We start from the raw sequence: 13,024 nt of genomic DNA on the forward strand, positions 1-13,024 counted from the left end.
ATACCTTCATGAATACAGAACTCTGCGGTTTATGGGTCATAAAATTTGAAACACATTGTAAACGATAAACCAAGATGATAAGATTGGTAATGGTCCTCGGTTCCATAGCCAAGAACAGGCGAGACGATCCCGACCCTTTTTGGGTAAGAAACCAGTCCGTCGTAGATATAACTCAAAGAAAATTTGAAGCGATAAAACTAACAGAATTTTTTTTTTAATCTTAAAGTCGGTTTCAGTACTGTTTATTTTAATTCAATTGCATAACGTTGTAAATATAATATATTTACTAATATATTTAACTTTACACTCCAATTACACACATAGAATAAAGTGTTCTGGTTAAACATTACAAAGTGTTAGTAGCAAACACAAACTCTCCATTCCTACATTTTTCATATCTTTCTTTTAATGGATTTTTTTTTTTTACTTTCTTCATTTTTTACTTTGTTGTGTTATTATTCAATTTTCATTGGTTCTTTATTTTAATCTAAATATCTATAGCTGGTCTGTTTTGTTTCAACAATGTTAACGCTTACTTGTTTTTGATCCTATCAAGGTGCCGTGCAGAAGAGGAATATAATCACAGCTAATCTGAAAAGTAAGTTAATTTTTAATACACATTAAACAACATTTCCAAGCCAATTTATAATTCCAGTGAATAAATAAGGCAAGTGAAAGAAATAACTAAGTTCGTCAAATATCTCTTCAATCACATTAGCTAATTAAAAACAAAACAAAATTCAGATGAATTCTTTTGCTAACGGATGTATTCATGTAGTATTTTTTCCTGCATTAAAACGAAATCTTCGCATGATAAATAAATCTCCCCAGTACATTTGTCTCATTTTAAAAAAGAATTTCAAGTAACTGTTTCTTTTAACTCGCCGATTGCTTGGCACTTCCATTTCTTTGTTCCATCCGCTTCCTACGCCTATCACTTCTAGAGTGGGCCTCTTGTGTGGTCGTTGAATTTGTTAGAAGTAGCAGTTAACTCTATCTCAGCACATACCCTACTGTCTTAAAGGACATATTCGATAATGAGTTTGAGACGCCTTATTTTTTTCTGGGTGGCGAGAGAGAAAAAAAAAAGAAAAATGAAGTTTGAATATATTTTTATCACGGGTGTGCTCGATCAGGAGCTGACCGGTTGCTAAGTAACGTACTGTCCAATCCTTAAATTTTGGAACTCCTAGAATCTAGATGTCAGAATCATTAGCACGTTGGACAAAACGCTTAACAGCATTTCTTCCGATTCATTACGTTTTAAGTTGAAATCCAGAAAAAATAAAGTACCAGTCAAGTAATGGAGTCTGTGTAATCGACTAACGCCGCCTCCAAAAAAAAAACGAAAAAAAGAAAAGAAAAACTGCTAGTCTTGTGCCAAAACTTGAAACGAAGGTTGTGAGTTGGCAGAATCGTTGACACGCTGGACAAAATGCTTGGCTGCATTTCGTCTGTTCTGAGTTAAGATTACACTGAGGTCGATGAAATAAGTATCAACTGAACACTGAGGTCGATATGAGACTAATCCCCTCTCGCAAAATTTCAGGCCTTGTGCCTATGATAGAAAGGATTATTGTAGTAAAGGCGGTGAGCTGGTAGAATCGTTCAAAATGCTAAGCGGCATTTCTTCCGGTTCTTTACCTTCTCAGCTTAAATCCCACCGAGGTCAACTTTGCCTTTCATCCTTTTGGAGGTCGATAAGGTACCTGTAATGGAGTACATCGAGGTCGATAAAGTCTATTAACCAACCCACTTACCCCTAAAAAATTGCTGACTTTGTACTAAAATCTGAAGCAACTATTATTATAGTAATAATGATAAAAAAAATTAGCCTAGATACAAGGTTACATTTTTTTCGCCAGACGTATAATCATTTTAATCAGCCGACAGAACTTGGCTGGTAATTTTGTTTTTTATCGATTCCGGAAGGCAAAGGCATCCTCGGAATCATTAGAATACATAATCTAAAGATGTGACTAAATGCAGAAAGGCGTTGTGCCCAACGCTCTTTAGATTTTTAATACACCACCACCCTGCAATGGTTATTAATAATTGTTTCTCGCATTGGCAGAAGACCAGGAATTTAGGTGAAGAGGTTAGTCGATTAAACTAACCCAGTATTTGACTAGTGTATCATTTTATCCACCTCAGGATAAGGAAATGCAAAACTGACCTCGGGATTTGAACAGAAACTGTAAAGATCCGGGAGAGATAATGCCTGTTGGTATCGAACGCGCTAACGATTTTACTAATACAATGCCTTAAATTTAGGCAAAAGGTTAGCAATTTTCAGTGAAGAGGTAAGTCGAGGAAATCAACCCTAGTATTTATTTTACCGATCCCTAAAGGATGAAAGACAAAGTTTACTTCGGTGGGATTTGAACTTAGAGCCAGAAGAAATACTGCAACGTACTTCTCCCGACACTCTACTGATTCTACCAATCCATATTTCTAACATTGCTATTAATAATAATCCACTTATCTGTACAATCTATTCATGCATAGAAAGAAATATAGTTTGTTTGTCAGAAAGTTTGAACATAGAGAGAGCTTAATGCATTTTGATCTTCTTAATCGGATCAGTTCAATGTAATGAATTATACATTGATTACAAGAGAAAGTGGGGTGAAGAATGGTGAATCACAAAATTCTTTCATGAATTTGCTTCAGCCTTATAGAATGGTTGTTTTATTATCATGATATTTGTTTTTCAGTTTTATTCAAATATACTTTAATATAAAAGGCCTTAAAATTCTTGAAAATGAAGCGTAATTTTACTCCCTTGCTACCTCAAAGTAATTATTCGAAATATTTGCATTAATCAAGTAAACTGCTTTTTCCAGACAAATAATTTTTCAGATTCTTCAAGAAACCGTATGAAATTAATGCTTTTCGTAGGCATAAGGCCAATTTGTATAAAGTTGGAGGAGTAGTTAACAGCTTCTCTCACAGTATATTATTCGCCCGACCTGTTAGCTAACAAATTTCCCTCAGATCACACATTATCATCTTAAAGGAAAGACATTTTGAATGAAGTAGTTTAGGTAGATAAGATATGATGGCCACAGTTGAAACTCCTTTGGTTAAAAGTCTGCATACATTTTCTTTTGATTGAAAAGGGTAACATCAAATAGTCGACTCCAGCAGAATTTAAACTCAAGCTATAAGGCTAGAGGAATTTTTCAACTAAATGCGATAAAGTACCCATTTCTATGTACTACAATTTTTACTAACTCCAACTAACTATATCAGATATTAAAAAGTGAAGGAGAAAATGCTAAAATGAGAGAATGAAAAACAATACAATTAACTGAACCGAATTATTGTAATGATTTTATCAGATAAAATATCTTTGCATTAATTATCTTCTCAAAAGTTTCTCCGCTGTGTTTTGTGTTTCATTCTATATGCATTCCATTATCATAAACAAGATAAAAAATTAGGTATTGTTAATATTTTAACACACACACGCATATATATAGCGCGATACTTCATAAAATACCACCGGATGTACATAATATATATACCAGATTAATAATAGTTTCTTGGATATTAATGGCGTTTGTTATTTATAGGGGGTAATAAATGAGGTTGTGTGAAATTCGTACCATTTTTTTTAACAAGGGCAAATAGACGTATGTTAAGACATGATTTTTAATCGTAAGTTGAAACGAGATCCCCGTCTCAACCTGTCAGAATCATAGATTATAATTTTCAGGATTTAGCATAATTCTATGTTATAAGGATTTTAAATTTTGGCACAAGGCAAGTAAGTTCGTGGGAGGGGATAAGGATTATATCGACCCCATAACTCAACTGAAATGATGAAAGTTAAAGTCAACCTCGGCGGAATTTGGACGTAGGACGTAAAGACGGACGAAAGGTCGTTAAGTATTTTGTCCGGCTTGCTAACTATTCTACCAATTCGTCGCTTTCATAATTCGATGTAATATTGGTTTCATTTTTTTCTTCTTTTTTTTTTTTGATACAAAGCTTTAATTTTGGTGAGATTGCTTGTCATAATTGAGCAGACTTATGATCAGTGACATAGAAGCTGTGACCATACTATTTTTCCCCCGATAGCGTATCTTGGGCTTCGATATCCAATATGTCGTTTCTGTTTTTTTAGTGTAATCTGGGAGATTTGACGACTGTTTCTTGAGAATCGAACAAACATATAGAGTCTCCCTCACTAGCTCTATTCCAGACTTGCAAAAGTGTGTGTGCATATGTGTGCATGGAAAAAGCTATTTTGCGATGCCTTTCTCAAATCCCTTGGCGATGTAGGATTCAGTTCACGAAGAAATTGTCTTCGCTGTTGTACTCGCCTCAATGGGAATGATATATAGAACAAAAGATATATAGTTGACACTGTGTGATATTCTTGTTTCTATGAGAAAAAAATGATTGTTTTTTATCATAAGAATTGAATGGATGGCAATTTTTCTAATGAGTAATGAAAAGGCGCCAAGTAAGACAATAGTTTCATCTTGCTTGCTTCTGATTTCAATTTATTTCAATTTTTACTTTTATTTTGGGGTCGATAAAATATATAACAGAAATATGTTGAGTGGGTGAAGGCGTTTAAGCAATTATATCCATTCCCTTATAAAAACATGAGTTGTGACGCGTCAAAAGAAATCGACATCTGGTATCGAGGAAAAAAAACTTTTCAAAATTAATATTAAGAAATTATTGATCTTATATCTGTAAAAGGTCACACACACACACACACACACACACACAAACACACACATGCACACACATGCACAAAAGAGAGGATGAGGTAAAATCTGAAATGCAAAGAAACATGATGACAACAATTAATCAATAAGGAAAATCGATAAGTTCATTTTGCTGTTAAGAGTGTAGAGTTTAAAATTCCGAGCCTTTCTCTTCGTGTGTGTGTGTGTGTGTGTGTGTGTGTGTGTGTGTGTGTGTGAGGGAGAGAGAGAGATAGAGGGGGAGAAAGGAAGGCAAGATGGTGCTATCATTATTACTAAAGGCAATTTATTTGCCTGCAGCTCAGGCAACAACGCTATTTGCTGTGTGGCAAAAAACTGAAGGTCAAACCCTCATACGGGGTGCAGTCGATTAAAATGCTTAATTTATTGTTTTTGTTTTATATATATTTTTCATCATAACGATCTATACAGCCTGGTTTATATTTCATGTTTTCATAGCGTTCAGCAGATGAGATTCACACTCTATGTAGAAAATCGGTCTGTGATGCCTATATACGGGTTGGTGTACTGAACATTTGGGGGTAAAGTGCTCTGGTAACGGACACAATAAAGTAACTAGGACAAGATACGAATCGCTGATCTCTTGAATGGTTGTCCGTGATCCCATCTACCCGAACATCTACTCTACTATTGAGTTGAACCTAGTACAAAAAAAAAACTCAGTTAACTATAATGTATATCACTACATCTAAACCAAGTTGTTTCATCTCTTCTGCTCTTCACATCACTCTACAACTCTACTCTAGTTCTTTATACATTCCTCGTATGTTTTCTTTAGACCATTAACTTCAGAAGTTCGAAATGTGTATTAACTTTAACTTATTGTAAATGTTCATATCTCTCAGCCAGTTTAGAATGGTTTGAAAATTCGATGTCTACAATACTTCACCCGTACACTCAATTGTTAAAAATTGAGAAAAAATTCACATGTTTAGTGCATAGTGAAATAAAACATATTCTATATCAACGTATGTTGCGCGTTTTTTTTTTTTATATTTTGGGGCGCGCAATACAAATTATCAATAAGGATTTATCACATTAGTCAGTACAAAACTAGAATTTCAAGAAGCAAGTACTTACATTATAGTTACTACCTATAGATATGAGGGGAATAATGAAAAACAAAAAATAGAAAAGCAGAGATTAGTGAGATTTGAGCGGAGAAATGAGGGAAACGGAACTAAATTCCGAGAAGTATCTACACTGGCGCTCTATCGTTTCTGCAGCATGCTACATTTTTTATTTTTTTTTGCCTAAAAAAACAATTATTCTCTGCTGAAGAGAATTCTATGCGATAGAGCAATAACTAGTTTCTACCCTACTCAACTTATACGATCAGTTCTCACCGGGCATGTTTGAAATCAACTGTGTTTTTCTCACGCTACACATTTAATCTTGGTTTATCATTTTAATATTCCATTCATAAACTATGTTACAAATTATTTAGCACGCAGGACTCGTCTCAGAATTATTAAATTTCGAAACAATTCTTCTGTTTTCTACGTCGAAAAATATGCATTCCTGTATAGTCTCAGGCATGGCTATGTGGTAAGAAGTTTGCTTTCTAACCACTTGATCCCGGGTACCTTGGACAAGTGTTTTCTATTATAGCCTCGAGCCAACCGAAACCTTGTGAGTGGATTTCCGAGAAAATAAAAGAAGCCTATCGTATATGTTTATATGTATATATGTGTCTGTGTTTGTCTCTCACCACCGCTTGACAACCGATGTTTGTTTATTTACGTTCGACAAAAGAGACCAATAGAATAAGTACCAGGCTTTAAAGAAAATAAGTACTGAGATTAATTTGTTTGACTAAACGCTTCAAAGCTGTGCTTCAGTATGACCGCAGTCCAGTGAGTGAAAGAAGTAAAATATACAAGATATGGCGATTACTAAACTTCTGTTGATGAGGTTCAATCAAATAAAATCATGTTCAGACTTGTCTTCCGTACTTATTGAATGAAAATTTTTAAAAAACCTTTTGCCGCATACTTAATACCACTTCAGTTGTTTTTTAATGTCTTATGCACTAAATATTTCTCACCCGTTGCTTTTCATAACAGACATGTATTTTGCCTCACTCAACTGACTATCCCAGCACTACCAACTTTTAGTCTCATGCCGATGATATCATTCTAAACTGCAGACAATGATTCGGCAAGTCAGTGGTATTCAGTAAACAATTAGGCATTGCTTGAATATATTAACATTACTTGTAATATATTATTTTCGTGAATCCCTCTGAATATATGTATTTTTAACATTTTATTTTCTTTTGTACTGAACAAGCACCCACGAATCTGGGACCTTTAAACAAATATTATCCAATCCTACATATGTTTCCACTTGTTTGGTATGTTGATGATACTTGCCTGCTGTATATTTTTTATAACCACACAGATGATTGTTGTTTGGAATATGTTTTATATTATAGGAGCCTACTGATAACTATTGTTTACATGTGTGTGTGTGCGTGTGTGTGAAGAGAGAGAGAGAGAGAGAGAGAATGTGAAAGAGATTTTCTTTATGGTTATATATCTTTTATCTTTTACTTGTTTTAGTCATTAGGCTGCGGCCATGCTGGGGCACCGCCTTGAAAGATCTTTTAGTTGAATGAATCGACTTCAGTACTTAATTGTTTAAACTTGTTACTTATTCTATATGCTAAGTTGCTGGGAGGTTAACACACCAACACTGGTTGTCAAGCAGTGGTGGGGGATAAAACAGACAAAGATACACACACACACACACATGCATAAACAACAAAGCATGTGAGACTATTATCCAAAACCTTCCAATAATGCATAAGTACCCTAAGATGAATAAAATTATTAAAAGCAGCAAACAGCCAAAACCACTAAAGCCGATATTCACAAATGTAAAGCTATACTAAAAAAATAATGAAAGCAAGAGTTTAAAAATTTGGACGACCGAACTGTGGAACATGTCCCAACATAATGGAAGGCTCAGAATTCCATTTCAAACAAGGACAAAAATTTTAAATTGAAACCGACTTCACATGCGCCTCTGAAAATCTCATTTACGCCATAACGTTTCAGCTGCAGTAGTGACTACATAGGTTCAACAGGAATATCCCTAAGACGTCGACCTACACTGCACAGACAACAAATCTACAATCCCCAATACCGTCAAATACCACTCAGTGGTCACAAAGACAGATGTGCTAATGAACGCCAGCCACAAGTTACAATATTTCCCCTGTACCAACGTACGGAAAGGATCTCAACTCAACAACGACTAAATAAAGAGGCAACATTTATTGAAAAATACAAACCAGAACTTAACATGAATATAATGGATTTCACAAATAAAAAAAAACAACAGAAAAAGGAAAAAAGATTAACCTCTCTTTAGCTAAGAAATATTATATCCACTAATTATCCCTTTAGCTAAAAAAACATTACATTCACTGATTATCCTCCTGTATAACCACAAAACTGGATCATACCTGCTTCCACGCAAGATTAAATCAAGAACTTATGATTTCATAACATTGAGTCATGATTAGCGAAGCGAAACCGGTCGACTCTGTACATATTGTAATAGATTTAATAATCTTTATCTACACAAACAAGATTTATGTGCTTTTTCACCTTAAATCTTATTTTATATGTGTGTATATATATATATATATATATATATATATATATATATATATATAACGGACTTCTTTCAGTTTCCTTCTACTAAATCCAGTCACAAGGCTTTGGTCGGCCCGAGGCTATAGTAGAAGACACTTGCCCAAAGTGCCACGCAGTGGGATTGGACCCGGAACCATGTGGTTGGGAAGCAAGCTTCTTGCTACACAACCACGCCTGCGCCTATAGTCATGCCGGCACCTATAGCCACGCCCACCTTTTTCTGAATGTGTTTTTGTTTTTCTCGCAATCTGAATTCTCTTTTCACTGCAGAAAAACATTTTTTTTTAGATATTAGAGATGTTACATAAAATATCTTTTAAAAATATCTTTGAAAGATTTATTTCCCCATGAGATTTTTACTATGTCCACTTCCGCTTGTACAGAAAGTTTACTCACAAACAACTAAACATCGTATGAACACATTATTGTAATTTAGATCGCAAGACAGTAGAGAACACTTTAGAATTTCTGACTTGGCAATCCTTAGTTACACCTCCTATGTTTTGAGTTCAAATCCCACTGTTACAGAATGAATAGAACTCGCATCAGTTTACTCTTCACTGTACTTTGTGTTTATGTTAGAAACAATTACTATTGAGGCAGTGGACCGGCAGAATCGTTGGCGCATCGGAGAAAATACTCTGCAGTATTTCTAACGGTTTTTCATGTTCTAAGTTCAAATCCTGCCAAGGTTAGCTGTGCCTCTCAATCATTCGGGGTTGATAAATTAAAATATCAGATAGTATCGATTGCTCGTCAACCCTAAAAATTGCTGGACTTGTGCCTAAATCAAATCATTAAGGGCGGCGAGTTAATATAATTGCTAGAGTGACGGCCAAAATACCTAAAGTTATTTCTTCCGATTCATTGTGTTAACTTTTCCGCCGAGATTAACTTTGCCTTTTATGCTTTCGGAATCGGTAAAGTCATGTACTGTAGTTGATATAATCGACTAGTTTAGTTACCTATTTACAGTTAAATGGATTGGCCCAGTTTTGTGTTCCTCCTGAGAACCGCTGATCTCTCGGCTGGATGTCCGCTACCCTATACATTAGGTCATAGCAGTGTGCTCTTCGTCCTTACGACGGACTCTACACTATTTTCATTCACCTAATTTCAAACATGAAGCTTTAGCCGACCGAGATCATAGTAGAAGATACTTGTCCGAGGTAAGCTGAGAGATTTCGAACCGGGAGTAACATAGTTACGAAGCAAAAGTGTTTTATCACAAAGCCACTTGATTATGCATTTTCCAGAAAGAAGAATAATCTTAATTCTGATGGAATTTTCGGTTTTTTGAGAAATTATTATTCTAATGAGATCTTAAGTACCACTGTTTACATCTGGTTTTTAGATATCGCAGATAACTTTCATAGATAAACCGATATATAATGTGTGGGTGTGTGTGGATTTATATATATATGTGTGTGTGTGTGTGTTATTTTGGCACAAGACTAGCAATTTTTAGGGGTGTGGAAGTCGATTACATCAACCCCAGTACTTGACTGCTACTTGTTGCAGCGACTCCGAAAAATGAAAGGCAAAGCCGACTTCATTGGAATTTGAACTCAAAACGTAAAGACGGACGACATACTGCTAAGCATTCTGTCCGGGAAAGGCCGCTAAGCATTTTTCCCAGTGTGCTAACGATTCTGTTGGCTCGTTTATATATGGAATTTGAACTTTAAAACGTCACCTCAAAACTAGGCGTCGTCTTATATACTCTGTATAAAAACTGAACCCTTAACTTCCTGTAGTTTAGAGTATCAATGGAGATCAGTGTAAAGCACTCGCATAGGTCTTATGGTTCTACAGCGCAGTATTTTCTACAGATTCTTACACGTATGTTTGGGAAGCTGGATTATATTAAAATAACAGCACAGCAAACTTAGTCATTTGCAACAACTGACGAACAGAAAATGTAAACAATCATCAGCCCGTTCAGCCGGGTCCCAGGGTACTCTTTGTTTACACTGCCTCGTTAGAACGCTCTCTTATACAGCGCTCAACCAACCGAGGGCTTTCAGGACAAGTGTAATTTACGGTAACTAACGAACCTGTTACGTCAGATTAGCAGCATGTACTGGTACCTTTTGTGACTGGTCAGTTCGTGTTAGTCAAACCAATCATAATAAGCCTTACAGTTACCAGTTACTTTTAAACATTTACAGACAAGTTTTCTTGAAAAAGCTCAAGTTGTCACTCTTTCGTAAGCAGCAGTATTCTCACTGGAGGAACATTAATTTCCAGTAATTGTAAAACCCACCACATGGCTCCAAGTGATAGACGAAGGAAATATGAAGTTGGTTTTAAGCTGAAAGTGGTGGCATATGGCAAGTCCCACAACAAATGTACTGCTGCAAGAGAATATGGTATAACTGAGAAGATGGTAAGAGTTTGGAGATTAAAGGAAGACTTGTTAAGGAATATGTACACCCAGGACAAAATGTGCAATGAGAGGAAGCAATGCACACTGGTCGATTCTAGAGAAGGATGTAGCAGGTGTGGTCCGTGAGCAGGATACGTTGTTTCAAGACCAACGCTAGCAGTGTACTTTATAATAACGTTGCTAATATATTACAATATAATATTACACATACCCTGAGTAAATCTGTAAATCCATTTCAAGTAAATGGTGTTATTATGGTATACGTGACACCATGTTAGTTCCTGTAAAATAACCGACGCCTAAATGACGTCACTACAGTAGTTTAACACCAGCCAAGTACGTTCGATGTGTACCATAGTATGTAATTTACAATATTTGGCCACATTTTGGAAAAGAATTGGATACATTTTAAACAACGAAGATTGCAGAATTATTGTATACAAAGTTTACTGATTGAAATAATGTTAAAATGCTATTGAAACACAAAGAAATTAGAGGTTTTAGGGGGCGCTGGGGAAGCTACAGCTCACCCGACCCCTTTAACTATGAACCTCGCGCCTTCGGTGTTCGAACTATTTTACACGAAAACTTGGAGTTAGTCTTATATAGCAAGTATAACTCAAAACCCACTTTTTAAATGGAGATCCTGAAGATCGTCTTGTACAGTCAGGCACATTATACGCCGGCATATACGGTATATATATTAATATATATATTTGTTAATTATATATGAATGTGTGTGTGTGTGTGTGTCTGTGTGTGTGTGTGTGTGTGTGTGTGTGTGTGTGTGTGTGTGTGTGTGAGAGAGAGAGAGAGAGAGAGAGACAGATAGACAGAGAGATCTGAATGAATGCTGTTGAATAGTCTCACCCTCTCTATTGGAGTTAGAGCCAAATATCGCAATAGCAGAACTTCATATACATTGAATTAGCATGTAAGGGATCGAGTGTGTCTATTCTAAACGTAATTTTCAAGATAGAATCTCCTTGACACAGAATAACAGCGCTGTACCTTTGAATTACATGCACTATCAATTGCACGGGCTTCTATATGGTTTCTGTCAATCCTCTTTCACTCACGAGGCCTGGGTCCACCCGAAGTGGTGTAAATGCCAATTGACTGAGATAGCATGGTATGGGATCGAATCCGTATGCTCTTGATTACGAAATTAGCTTCTTCAACATTCAGCCATGCTGCTATATATTGTGTTGCTTTTTCTCTCTACTTCTATCTCTACACCCATATCTGTTTATCTAAATATATATAATATTTCTCGATGTTATTGTTCTATAGGAAAAAAAAATCTAACATGGCAAATAACATAAGTTTTGTATCTGCTGAAATCCATGTTCCGTAACTTGATAATGAATTTCTCTCATGAGTAATACCTTTTTTTTTTTTTGTATTCGTAACATTATCTCTGAGTAAAAATGAAAATATTCGTGTAAATGGCGCCCGATGGAATTATTTGTGGATTCCGATCATAAAATTTGGTTAGTGAAAAAAGAAAAACTTATTTTATTCCGCACCGTTCTGATCTTTTCTATTCAGTCCATTATAGCATCTACTCATGGCGCTCCATTTTAAAAATGAATAATTTATAGAAAATTTTCAGTTGCAATAAGATTTTTTTTCTCTCAGTAATAATAATACTAATAATGATAACAACAATGATAATGCTTTTATACAACTGCTTTCACAGAGCGGCTGAGAGAAATAAACAATATAATAAACGATTACTAAAAACGAACATAATGTATATTCGGGCGAATAAATGCGCGTGATAATATTTCTTGAATGTAAACAGTAATGCTTCGTCATCATTCAGTGAAAGCAAGTGTGTTAAAAACACAAACCCGTTAATATCGCTTTTGATACCGTCAATGACATATTACAGGCGGATCAGTGAAAAGTTGCGGTGGATCGATAGATGATTGAATGGATATTGAAAGGGAATAGAATTTATATTAATTTCATCCAATTCGATATCTGAAACTGTATTGGTATACAGTTTGTCAATTTTTGGAGATCTTGCACTGTTGTCTTTGAGATAGAAGAGGTAGTTGTAATACTGGACGTCTGTTGGTTAGTGGTTGTAACATGTTTATAAAGTCTTACCTGTCAAAATGGTCGAATTATTTGTGAATGTGCCTCAGAATGCATACATGAGTGTATAGCGGTTTGAGGTGTGCAGCACTACTTCAATTTGAGATGTACATAGA

The 13,024-nt window shown here is 35.4% G+C and overlaps 1 protein-coding gene across 1 annotated transcript in view; it reads left to right on the forward strand.

The window, feature by feature from the left end:
• LOC106881078 (cadherin-like and PC-esterase domain-containing protein 1) overlaps nucleotides 1-13,024 on the forward strand; it is a 171,514-nt gene that overhangs the window by 56,604 nt on the left and 101,886 nt on the right. The window contains exon 2 of the mRNA XM_014931294.3: nucleotides 557-598. The gene's annotated coding sequence lies outside the window, so the exon portion shown is untranslated. The remainder of the gene's footprint in view (nucleotides 1-556; nucleotides 599-13,024) is intronic.

The sequence above is a fragment of the Octopus bimaculoides genome, chromosome 2 (genome assembly GCF_046866305.1).
Source record: "Octopus bimaculoides isolate indiv1 chromosome 2, ASM4686630v1, whole genome shotgun sequence".
Lineage (NCBI taxonomy): Eukaryota > Metazoa > Mollusca > Cephalopoda > Octopoda > Octopodidae > Octopus > Octopus bimaculoides.